This window comes from Protopterus annectens, chromosome 2.part1 (assembly GCF_019279795.1).
Source record: "Protopterus annectens isolate FY-2018-M chromosome 2.part1, PAN1.0, whole genome shotgun sequence".
NCBI classification, from domain to species: Eukaryota; Metazoa; Chordata; order Ceratodontiformes; family Protopteridae; genus Protopterus; species Protopterus annectens.
Window position 1 is genome coordinate 676,681,739 of NC_056729.1, and position 12,024 is coordinate 676,693,762.

At 41.5% G+C, this 12,024-nt stretch overlaps 1 protein-coding gene across 1 annotated transcript in view; it reads left to right on the top strand.

Annotated features, from left to right (window-relative positions):
* The window catches only part of SLC7A2 (solute carrier family 7 member 2), a 1,203,198-nt gene that overhangs the window by 302,175 nt on the left and 888,999 nt on the right, over positions 1-12,024 (top strand). Inside the window, exon 3 of the mRNA XM_044062413.1 lies at positions 10,710-10,833. The gene's annotated coding sequence lies outside the window, so the exon portion shown is untranslated. The remainder of the gene's footprint in view (positions 1-10,709; positions 10,834-12,024) is intronic.

Here is a 12,024-nt window from a genome sequence, read left to right on the forward strand (position 1 = left end):
TAGCTAAGGTGTGCCTAGTGGAGTTTGAAAGAAATTGGTTGTTCCTGTAGAGCATGCCTAACTTTTGTTGTTTTTTTATGTTTTGTTGTATGTGGAGATCAAATTTGAGGTGCTCATCAATGTACTATGACAGATGGATCCTGGCACCTGACAAGCAACTGATCATCAGTCTTACCTTGCTCAACCTGGTAAGAGGTACATCTGTATGTCTTACAATGGAGACACCTATAACTAGAATGTTCTGTTGGGTAGATGCCTGCCTTATGGGCTTAGCGTCCATAACTTTGGGACTCTTTGTTTGATGTAAAGTGGTAGGCTTAACTTACTGAGTGCGCTTTACCTGTGTTATATTTTGGTTGGCTTTGAGGTTTAGATAAGCTACTCTTTAAAACCTCAACCTACAATGGATTATGCATATTGTAATAGCCTTGGTGAGGTGTGGTGTATGGTGTATTGCTCATGATTTTGGTGTCTTTGTGAGACGTTTGCCTCCAAGGGCATCTCTCACACTGTTTTATGCCGTTGAGTAGTAGATGATCGTCTGCTACTCAGTCATCTTAGTCAAGCTGAATACAGAAGTTGTGATAAAGTGCTGGTCCATGTTTTTGACAGGAATGACTCAGGGGAGGGGCAGGAGTAACTATAACTGCTTGGAGTTTGGTTTGTTTAAAATATTGTTTTAGTGGACTTACTACTAAGGCATGAAGAAATGCCTATTTTTTTGATCGTATTCAATGTGTATTTATCTGTTTTGCACAGGTTATTTGAGCCTGAACCCGAATTTATAAGGTTGTATAGATTTTGCATTTCTGTTATAGGGAACAGCTCTTGCACAGACAACACACTCTAGAATGAGTCGAAAGGTGTGTTTTTTTCTTTAATTTTTCATGAAAAGCTCATTTCTCACAGCTTAGGGCTTTCTAAGCATCTCTGAGATTTGTATAAAAGGCCGTGGGTGTGAGCATCTGTGTTGGATATAGCAGACTAGCTAGATAGAGATCCAATCAAATTAAGCCAATAGTGGAGCTCTGTGACTTCAGAACCTGTAACAAGTCACTGCTATGACTCTGAGCTACAAGTCAATGGCCCAAAATAGGTTAGCATTTTGGAAATGTTATGTCCTTTCAACCACTCAGTCCAAAAATCTGGAAAAGCCTAAAATAATGGGGGACAAGGGCCCAAAAACAGGACATATTTTAAATATTACTCTTATAAGCTTAGAAAGGTGCTAGAATAATATGTTTTATGTTAGCATAAATTTTGTGAAGGATATAAAATCTGAAACTCAAATTATTTATTGACTTCATGCTCAGTTATTTGCCAGAAAACCACATATTTTATAACGAACAGACCTAAAATGTAAGTCAAATATCTGGACATTCTGTGAAAATCTAGACAGCTGAGAGCGATGAGTAGGGGTAGGGCAAGAATTGTAATTAATGTATAAACTGTAGAGAGTAGCAGGGACAGCAGTACTTGATGTGTCAGTGGGGGTTGGAAGAGCTTATAACAATGTATCAGACATAAGAACAGGGGAAAACAATGTAACAAACAGGTATTAGAATGTGACATTGACTGGGCAAATCATAAGCAGAATATAAGATAGCAGCAAAGCTGGAATGTAAACAGCTGTAGAAGCACAAAAGCACAAATCCTGCAGCAGAGAATTACAATACTGCCATTATTGCAATCCAAGTGCAGGTTAAGGCAGCACAAAAACCTTTATAAGTATGAAGCAACATATATTAACCATCCTCTGAGCTTCCGAGTTAAAGTTGTTTGTAAGTATTCCATATGTCGCCCATTTGTTCACATTATGGAGGATCGTGTTCCACATTCTGGATATGGACAGTTGAGACCTATGAATGCTTGTGTTAAGAGAATGTGTCATCTCATTGGGGAGTTATATTCAGTTGTAGGGTCTTTAAGCCGTCTAAACAGCAGTGTTATTCTGGAAATCACACGTGGACAGTGGTGCTGTGGATAGTCATTGTTTTTCATGTGTGTTTAGGAAAGTGTTTTGGAATCTAGTCAGTTGTACAGAATAGGTTAAAAGAGAGTTACAGTTGAAGCATTATAATAGTAATTAGGGTAAGAGTTTGCTGAATTTTAATAGTCTAGCAGTTTTGTAGTAGCTATAGTATCTGCTGCAGCTATCATTCAGCTTTTTCTAGTTAAGGTAAAAAGATATAATGTACAGTACAACACTGTTCTATTAGTCATTTTGTTTTATGCTTCTTGGAGCTTAAATTCCACCTGTGTCCCTGCTGGACAGGGTCATCGGGTGCTGACTTGTCGGAACATGGGCTAAACTCTTGGCTAGGCTTGTAAGTGTCTCAGGGCCAATAGCCTAGTAACTTCCTATGATTCTATGAATTTAAGTAAGACTTGAGTATATTCTTTCACCTGCGTAAGTCATAGTACAAGACTGTATTACATTGACTAAAAGAATGAAAAAGAATAGAACCTGCTCATCAAAACCAGAGGTTAAATAATGAAATGAACTATGTTCTCCTTGGGCATGTTACAGATGACAGTGTTGGTGTAGGCTGTCTTTTATGGTGAAATTATCTAAAGATGGTTTAAAACATGTGTTAGTTGTTCGCAGAGATAATAATAAGCTTTGGTGAAGTTGGTGACGAAGATTAAAATGATATGGCAGTCTACTGTTTCAGTTAGTAAGGAAGAGAACTGGATTTTGAAAGAAAGAATTCAAAGCATCACAGACGTGCAGATTTTTTACCACAAAAAATATGAGGTCTGAGGCACGTTTGAGAGAATGTGTACTGATCAGGCAGTTCAAATGAGACTTAAAGTGTCCTTTTTTGGACTCCTATGGGATAAGTTCTGAAAGCTTATACTTAAAGAAGAAGTCTGTGGTGGTAAGTTACACTTTGTATAAGAAGTTTTTATGTTCAAGGAGAAAAGGGAAGGTGGACTGTAAGTTGGTATATTGGCTTACGTTACTGTTGAGGGCTCTTAGAAGCATTAAGTCATCCATTTGCAGTGCTGGAACTCAAGTGTAATGAAACCCTGTCCCTAATGAACACAGCAGAGATTTCATCTGTGGAAGTTAATTACTTGGATGTACACGTTTTTAAGATTGTAGATATTGATAGATTGAACGACAAAATCTTCAGAAGTATGAACATTTGTAATAATTATCTTCATTTTATTAGTGCCCACTGTTTGTCACTGAATAATGAGGTTAGAGTTCATGTAGTCAGAATATTTTTGTTAAGTCCACTTAATAGCTTTCTTCCCCTTGATTAGTAATCCTAAAGCAAAATTTTAGTTACTGGGGTTATAAAGAAGAATTAGTTAACATTCTTGGTGATGAGATGACAACAGAGACAGATGTTATGCCAGTTGAAGGATGATCCACAAAGAGATCTTGCACTGGAACATTGAAAAATGACAAAATACATACATAGAACATGTAGAGTAACGTGTCTAGAATATTGTAATTTACTTCTTCATGCCTGTAGTATTTTCTGAGGTCTCTTTGAACCAGTCTGTCTCCCTGCCTAGTGAAATTCCTAAGTAAGAAGACAGAAACAATTCTTCATGATATGGACATGCATAAGTCATTAGGTATTCTACTGAGAGAACAAAAACTTTAAGTGCACTCATCAAGTGTTAGCTTTTTGTATAAAGGGAAAGTAAAATCACTCAGAAACTAGATATACAGCAGTTGGTTAAATGCATTGTCTTTCCTTATGAAAAGTTTCAAAAGACTTTGGCAGAGGAGGATAAAGCTCAGTCACCATGTCAGCATCTGTCACTACAGCCATCTTAGGAAATATATCTGCCCAGAGTAATGAGGCTGCTATTTGGGCATCCATTCAATAAATATTATAAGCATGGTGCCGGCCTACAGCCAGAGTAGGATTTGCTTCATTTCAGCAGTCTTTCAGGGCATACTTTAGATACTTCACCTGCAACCAGCAGCCAAGGACTACAGTGTCTGATATTATTCCAGCTATATTTAACTCTTGTGTAAATGATTTTTTGATGGCACAGTACAGGTATGTAAATGCACTCATCGTACAGATGATGTTTGAATAACAGGATCACTGCTGCCTCCATTTCTGTAGTCCCGCACATGTTATGACGCTAACGTTTTTTACACAGCTGCTCTTAAAAGTAAATGAGATGTCATATGGGTGTATGTTTTTTTTTTATTATTTTGTTAGTTTATTACTAACATTTACATTGTGGAGGGTGTGAAGGTTACTCCTTGAAATATGTTATGCACCTAGTTCACTAATAAAATTCGAACTTTAAAATATGTTCTACAAAATAATAAAATAGTAGGTAGTCTACAGCTGATTTAAAAATGGAATATCTTTTATTGAAACAACTGTGGACTACCTACTATTGTATTATTTTGTAGTATGTATTTTAAAGTTCGAAGTTTATTAGTGAACTAGGTGATAAAGTATTTCAAGGGGGGAACTTCACACCTTCCACACTGCGAAGTTTCTTATTGGTTTGTTTTTGACCCAGTATAGGTTGCATACTGGATTTTCGGAGACTTTGAGGGCTACCATGTATTTTTCCTTTTGCAGTTTTTTTATATTACTAACCTTACCACACATGCCATCAAATTCATTTTGTTAGGAGGAATTTCATGTTTATAGCATACTCTTTTTGAGTAGAGTTTTTGAATTATATATTCATACTGTATATTTAATTTTCCTGATGTCCTTCAAGGATGCATCTGCAGTCCTTACATATGGGTTGTCCTGCCACAGGCAGCCCTTCGGTCGGCCGGATTCCAAAGTCTGGGTCCAGCGTCGGCTGATGTCGCCCTCTCCCTGACGCCAGAGCGCCTGGAGTATAAAAGCGTCAGCAGACGCCATCTTCCTCAGTCTTTCTTGCCGTGAGGTGCCCGAAGCAGAAGCAGAAGCAGTTCGTAAGTGCCGGTCGGCCAGCTCCTGTAATTTCAGCTACCGAAGACTTCAAAAGCTAAGTACCCCATTGGGGACTCTTTCTTGCCTCAGCCGATGTCAGATCAAACGCTTAAAGTTAATAATTGCTTAACTTGTGGGAAACAAATACCTCATAAGGATTTCCATTCTTACTGCCTCCCCTGCCTAGGCCCAGACCACGATGTCTCGGCCTGTGCAGCCTGTGCTTCCTTCAATGGACACACTCTTAGGCGTCGGGCGGAGTTTGCAGAGGAATTTTTTGGGGCTAGTTACTGTTACAGTATGCCGTCGGAGATTCAGACTACTCATTTACCCAAAAAACGGAAGGACAAGGATTGACACACGCGGACCGTGGTTTCGGCCGAAACCACGCCTAGGCCTACCGCGAGTGTCTCGGTCTCGGCTGAAACCAAATCCTTGGTACTTCCGACCGTCGAAACCGCACAACCGACAACCTCGGCCCCGGAGGCCTCCTCTGAGTCGGTTATAGAATTCCCCTCTGAAACCGGTGCTCTGGAAACATCCGACACCATTTCTCTAGATAAAACTACTCCAGCACGTGGAGCAGCCAGGCCTCCTGCATCCATGTCCATAAAGGCATTCACACGCGCTAAAGCTGCTAAACAGCCAAAATCTCTCCCTCCCAAGGCTATTCCTCAGGGATCCACTACCGGTTCACAGATTTTAAGTTTAGCTGAGGACCTTATTTCCTTAATTAGGGGCTCACAGCCACATCCGGACAGGGGCTCTTAACCTCCTCTAGACAAAAGGCCCAGGGTTGAGCACACAGATCCCCAGTCTTCTGATGAGGCCTCAGATGACTCTGCCCTATCAGACTACCAGGAGGAGGCCTTTACGGCCTACGAGGATTCTGATGCAGAGGAATCTATTCCCTCGGCCTCCCCTCCTGAAGAGTTGTCCTTTGGGGAGACCCTTCACTCCATGAGAGAGCATTTCAAATGGCAGGGCCAGGAATTCTCTGATTCCAGGAAGAGATTAAGGACTTTTTTGCATTTACCTCAGCATAGACCTTTGGCTATTCCTCCTGTTTTGAATGTCATTGATGATGTGTACTCTGAGTCTAGCATTTCCCCTGACTCCCTTCCTCCGGCTCCTGTCAAACCCGATAGGTACTACAGGGTCCCGGACTCACATCATTTCCTTTACAAGGGTCACTCTGCTGACCCAGGAACTATTTCCCAGGGCCCTAAAGGGGTTGCAACCACCACTACTAAAAACCCACTTCCTTCTGAAAGGGAGTCCAGGGCTTTAGAGAGATGGGGTAAAAAAGTGTATACTTCTTCCACTCTTTCTATGAGGGCATTAAATTGTCAGTTCCATATGATACAGTACCAACAGTATTTGTTAGATGAATTGCATAAAAAACTGTCTTCGCCTGAACCCCTAGATCGCAAGGCACTTCAGGATCTGGTACATAACTCCCAACAGGTTAGCAACCATTTCTTGCAGTGTGGTTATGATGCATTGGAAGCTTCATGTAGGTCAGCAATGACAGGTGCAGTCATACGTAGGCATGCTTGGCTGAAGGAACAAACTCTGTCAGATCATGTTAAAGCAAAGCTTCTGGATGCGCCACTGGAAAAGCAAAAGTTATTTGGCTCCACGGCTCAGGAGGTCTTAAAGAAATTTGAGGAAAAGGCTAAATCTGTACAAACAGTCAAAGATTTTCTCCAGGTCCAACCACCAAGATTCAGCAGAAATTGGCCTTCTAAGAACTGATCCTTTCCAGACACAGACAGATTTCAAAGAGGCAAGAACAGGCGTGCCAGAGGTAGAGGGCAAGCTAGAGGCTCCGACAGAGGACGTCAATGGCAGCCTCCTAACCAGAGAGGTAGTGCAGGACCTACAACTGCTGCACAAGGACAAACTCAATGACTTGACCTTGACCCCGCCAACCAGGGCTCAATTGGAAGCACCTTTGGGCGGAAAGCTATCTTTATTCTCAAAAAACTGGCACAGTATTACAAGGGACAAATAGACACTGCAAATAATAGACAAAGGATACAGATTCCATTTTCATACATTACCAAAAAGAAAAGGCATGCCAAACCTGCCACCGAATCGAAGGGCAGAGGCTTTCAAACAAATTTCCAACCTACTGCAAATGAAAGCTATAGAAAAGGTTCCTCTCACAGAACAAGGCCAAGGATTTTATTTCAGACTATTCCTTGTCCCAAGAAAAGAAAAACAATGGAGGCCTATTCTGGACTTGTCCGCACTGAATACTTATCTCATTGTGCCAAAATTCAAAATGCTGACCCTACAGCAACTCCTTCCCTTGCTGGGCAAGGGGTCCTGGCTGGTATCTCTAGACCTCAAGGAGGCATACCTGCATGTCCCTATCAGACAAAGTTGCAGAAGACACCTCAGATTTCTTGCAGGTTCAGAGCATTATCAATTCTCAGCATTGCCCTTTGGCTTATCTACTGCGCCCAGAGTATTCACGAAATGCCTAGCATCAGTAATTGCACACTGCAGACTTCAGGAGATTCAAATATACCCATACCTGGACGACTGCCTTATACAAGCGGACAGCCAACAAACTTTGGTAAAACACTTGAATTATGCCATCCGCCTACTTCAGGCCTTGGGATACACAGTCAACATTCACAAATCAAGACTTGTTCCATCCCAAAGAATAACGTTTCTGGGTGCAATACTAGATACAACCACCCAAATGGCTTTTCTCACAGAAGAAAAACAAGAGCAACTACCGAATTATTTCAGAAATCTGACAAAACAAATCCAGCTGACTGCAAGGAAAATCCTGCAGGCCCTGGGTTTCATGGCATCTTGCATTCTTCTGATTCCACAAGCAAGGCTGCATATGAGGAAACTACAATGGTACCTAAGGAGTCTATGGTCTCAACACAGTCACAGCCTAGAAGCTATGATCCCACTCATCCCATGCCTTCAAAAGGAATTTCTATGGTGGGCTCAAGCAAGCCAGTCAAACATGAGTCTGCCCTTCAGCAAACCAATTATCAGCCAAACCATTACAACAGACGCCTCAGACCATGGATGGGGAGCACATGTGGAGGGCAGATGCATTCAAGGACTATGGTCACAAAAAGAATTGCGCCTGCACATAAACCAAAAGGAAATGCTGGCAGTGATACATTCAATCGAGGCCTTCAAACACTTCCTGCATCAAGGCCACCTGCTAATAAGGACAGACAATACCACAGTTATGTGGTACATAAACAAGAAAGGAGGTACCCATTTTTACCCTCTTTGCAGGCTGGCAATGAATCTTTGGGAACTTTCCCTAAAACTCAATATAGAGCTGCAATCCCAGTTTGTGCCAGGAAAAGACAATGTACTGGCGGACAGCCTAAGCAGAAATATCATGGATCCACACGAATGGATGCTGCACCCAGACACCTTCCTTCAGATAACACAATCATGGGGGAGGCCGGACATAGATCTTTTTGCCTCTCACAACAACCATCAACTGAAGAAATTCTGCACAAGGACATACCACCCACAAGCATGGAAAGTGGACGCTCTCTCTTTCAGCTGGAATACTCTAACAGTATATGCATTCCCACCTCTTCCATTAATGACGAAGGTCTTACTGAAGATCAGGACAGAACAGCCAAAAGTGATTCTGATAGCTCCGGACTGACCAAGACAGCACTGGTACCCACTGTTAAGGAGCATGTCACACACGAAACCGTGGCCTCTACCACAATGGCCACTTCTTCTGACACAGCACAAATACAAAACTCTGCACTCCAGCCTGAAAACCTTGCAGCTGACAGCCTGGAAAATACCTTGACTCCTCGCCAGGATAAGCTATCCAAGAGAGTAAAGGATATCATCATGGAAGCTCTGCGGCCTTCCACAAGAAAGGCATATTCAGCAAAATGGAAAAGATTTCACACTTGGAACACCACAAAGGGCCAAGATCCGACAGTGATGAACATTGCACATATCCTGGAATACTTGGCAGAAATGCTCCATAATGGTCTTTCTTACTCTTCCATAAAAATTCATGCTTCAGCAATTTCAGCAGAGTACAACACTGATCCACCGGTATTTTCTCATCATCTGCTAAGGCAGTTTCTAAGAGGAATTAAAAACATCAACCCTCCAAGGAAACCACCAGTGCCTACATGGAACCTTAACTTCATGTTGGAAAAATTAACTCTACCTCCCTTTGAACCAGCATCTTCAGAACTACAGTTCCTGTCTTGGAAGACTGCCTTCCTTCTGGCCGTAACCTCAGCAAGAAGAGTATCTGAGTTACAGGCCCTCATGGCAGTACAACCATTTCTTATTTTTCATCAGGACAGAGTCTCATTGAGAACCAGTCCTTCATTTATGCCAAAGGTGGTATCCAGGGTCTCACTGAACCAAGCTATTCACCTGCCTACCTTCTTTCCAAATCCACAAAACAAAGGAGAGAAACTTTTGCATACCCTGGACATTCACAGACAGTTGCGCTACTACTTGGACAGAACTAAGACTTACAGAAAAACTGACCAGCTCTTGGTAGCATATGCTGCTGGTGTACAAGGAAAAGCAATTTCCAAACAGACAATTTCAAAATGGATAGGGAATTGCATTCGATTCTGTTACTCTTTTCATGGCAAAACGGTGCCAGTTAACATTAGACCTCATTCCACCAGAGCCACAGCCACCTCCACAGCCTTCTTAAGAGGGGTGGCTACGAAGGACATTTTAGAAGCTGCTACATGGAGCTCCGTGCATACATTTTCCAAGCATTACAACTTACCTTTATATTCCAGATCCAGAGCAGGTTTTGCTATGGCAGTCCTGCAGGGCATTTTAGCTACACCATCCTTTTCTTAGGCCCTACCACCCCCAGCTTGGCTATGGTATTCTACCCATATGTAAGGACTGCAGATGCATCCTTGAAGGACATAGTACAGTTTTGTAACTACCATAAATGTAGATGTCCGATAGGTATGCATCTGCAGTCAGGTTTTCCCTCCCTCCTACCCCTCTGTGGTGCTTCTTGGGTACTTATCCCTCATTTTAGCTAGCTGGGGTTATCTATTATGGTGTATTTGTTTTATATTACTGTGCATGCTTGGAATTTTTGCATCTCTCCAAATTTAGCCTTCCTTAGAGGGCACCTGGCATCTGGGGCAAGAAAAACTGAGGAAGATGGCATCGGCTGACGCTTTTATACCCCAGGAGCTCTGACGTCGGGGAGAGGGCAACATCAGCCGACGCCGGACCCAGACTTTGGAATCCGGCCAACCGAAGGGCTGCCTGAGGCAGGACAACCCATATGTAAGGACTGCAGATGCATACCTATCGGACATCTACATTTATGGTAGGTACAAAACTGTACTTTTCAAACTTTCAAGGCCCTTTTAGTCTGCAAGAACATTGCAGGATGAGGAATGCTATGTGCTGCTTGGGAGAACCAAGAATTAAAACACAGCTGGATGCATGATTGTTTCCACTTTACAGATGGATTAATAACAAGCATCCGCTGAGGAAAACAGCAGTTTTGTGCCTTTTGTGCTCTCTGATTGCTCATAAAGATCTGGCTGGAGGAATGGTTCTGTCTGCAGGTTATCCAACTATATTATCAGTCCAGCAGTAGTTATCCTGTTATTGAAACATCTGCCATTATGATGTCTATACTTACACAACTGTGCTTTCATGTCGCTTATCACAGTCTTCACACAAATGATGTTTGCAGCTATATATCATTTTGTTTTGCTATGTCTGTGTTTCTGCATATACGTTAATTTTATATTCTTTTGTAACTAGGTTTTGGCTGGACCAGGGACATTAAATACAATCCAATTCCCTGTGAAATAAATAAATAAAAGCAGTAAAGAAAGGTTGGAGACACCAGAATACTTAGGCAGGAGAACAACAAGCAGAATTAAAGGTACGTTTATTTATTTACTTTTTGTATTTCTTTACCAGCACAGAGCACTGATCCGCATTGATCTTTTTATGTCTGAGCCTGGTAGTGCCATCTGGTTAAGTGACTTGCCCAGAGCAGGACAGTAGACAAAGGGATGCTGATGGTAGCAACCCCTGGATTGCAGGAAGCAGCTTGTTGACAACTTTATAGCCTTAACTTATCTTTTTTTGTAGATGTGGTGAGGTTTCATTTTGATTGCTGTCGTTTACGAGGATATTTACAAAGTAGAGGCATTTTAGGTTGACAGAAGTGGTGAATGGTCTTCACCGGGAACAAAGTTATTAGAGTAACCCCAGTGGATGCGCAGACCCTTTTTTAGGGTGACCCAAAAGCAATGTCTAATTAAGTGACTTATTTAGAGCCACATAGTAAGCAAGCAAAGGCAGTGGGAATCATACCTAAGACTTGTTCCGTGGCTAAAAGGCAGTGTGCTTGTGCTTTAGGATAGCATGTGGGAGTCAGCGTAGTGCAAGGTGATAGCTTCTTAAAAAAGAACACATAGGTAGACAGAGCAAGCATGTGAGCAATGCGAGGGAAAAAAAGAATGGAGTGTTTTCAAGAGACAGACTGGCTCCAGTAAATTGTGAGGCAGTATCTTTGTACATAAAGTGTGTATCAGGACATGAAGTTATGAAATGACAGTGGCATAAACTGAGTTCAAAAGTTAATAAAACAAACATGTCTGATCATGAAGGAAGAGGAAAGTGACTCATTTTGTGAACAAGTAACATCTGTAACTACTGTATTATCTGAGGAAGGGAGTAGGTTAAGCAGGGGAAGTTGCCCTTAGTCATCATCATATTTTATGTAGAGTATATTTATTTGTTAACAGATAGGTGGACTGACTCAAAACTGAAATATTTTCTTCCATTCTGTTAAGAAAGAAAAAGTAAGAACAAGTATGTATAATTAAATGGATTAACAAATTACAGTCAAGTGCAAACCATCCCATTTCAGTTCTACTTTATTTTACATTTAGTTACCAGGGTAGTAGTTTAACAGACAGCAGCCTGTAACAAGTAAACCTTCTGTGTGAACTGCCAAAACATTTAAAGGACAACCGCGCCCTCAGACTCAAAAAACATATTTATTTCATCATGGTTTGATGTTTCCTACATTTTAACAGCACTCTAAGACTATTTTGAGCTTTTT